Source organism: Orycteropus afer, unplaced genomic scaffold, assembly GCF_000298275.1.
Source record: "Orycteropus afer afer isolate SDZICR_OR568_19922 unplaced genomic scaffold, OryAfe1.0 scaffold00010, whole genome shotgun sequence".
Lineage (NCBI taxonomy): Eukaryota > Metazoa > Chordata > Mammalia > Tubulidentata > Orycteropodidae > Orycteropus > Orycteropus afer.
In genome coordinates, this window is record NW_006921597.1 from 16,390,132 (window position 1) to 16,390,579 (window position 448).

The window sequence follows — 448 nt, forward strand, 5'->3', positions numbered from 1 at the left end:
CATAGCGACCCCTCCTTGGGTTTCCGAGACAGTATCACTACGGAAGTAGGATTGCCCAACCTTCCTTCCGAGGAGTGGCTGGTGGGTTTGAACCGCCAGTCTTCTGGTTAGCAGTCAAGTGCTTTAGCCACTATGCTACCAGAGCTCCCGCTTGATATATAGTAGCCAATAAATATGTAGCAAATGAAAGAAGGAATGTCTACAAGTATAAGATTACTTATCTGTGGCTCTTGAATGAATCCCTGCCCCTCTGGGATAAATACTGACAGTCAAAAAAAAAAAATATGGCCCACTTTTCTATTTAGGACTGTTGTTGCATGCCATCAACTCAATTACAACTCATAGTGACCCTATATGACAGAGTAGAACTGTTCCATAGGATTCCTTAGGCTATAATCCTTTCAAGAACAAAATGTCAGATCTTTTCTTCCATGAAGCCAGTAGTTAG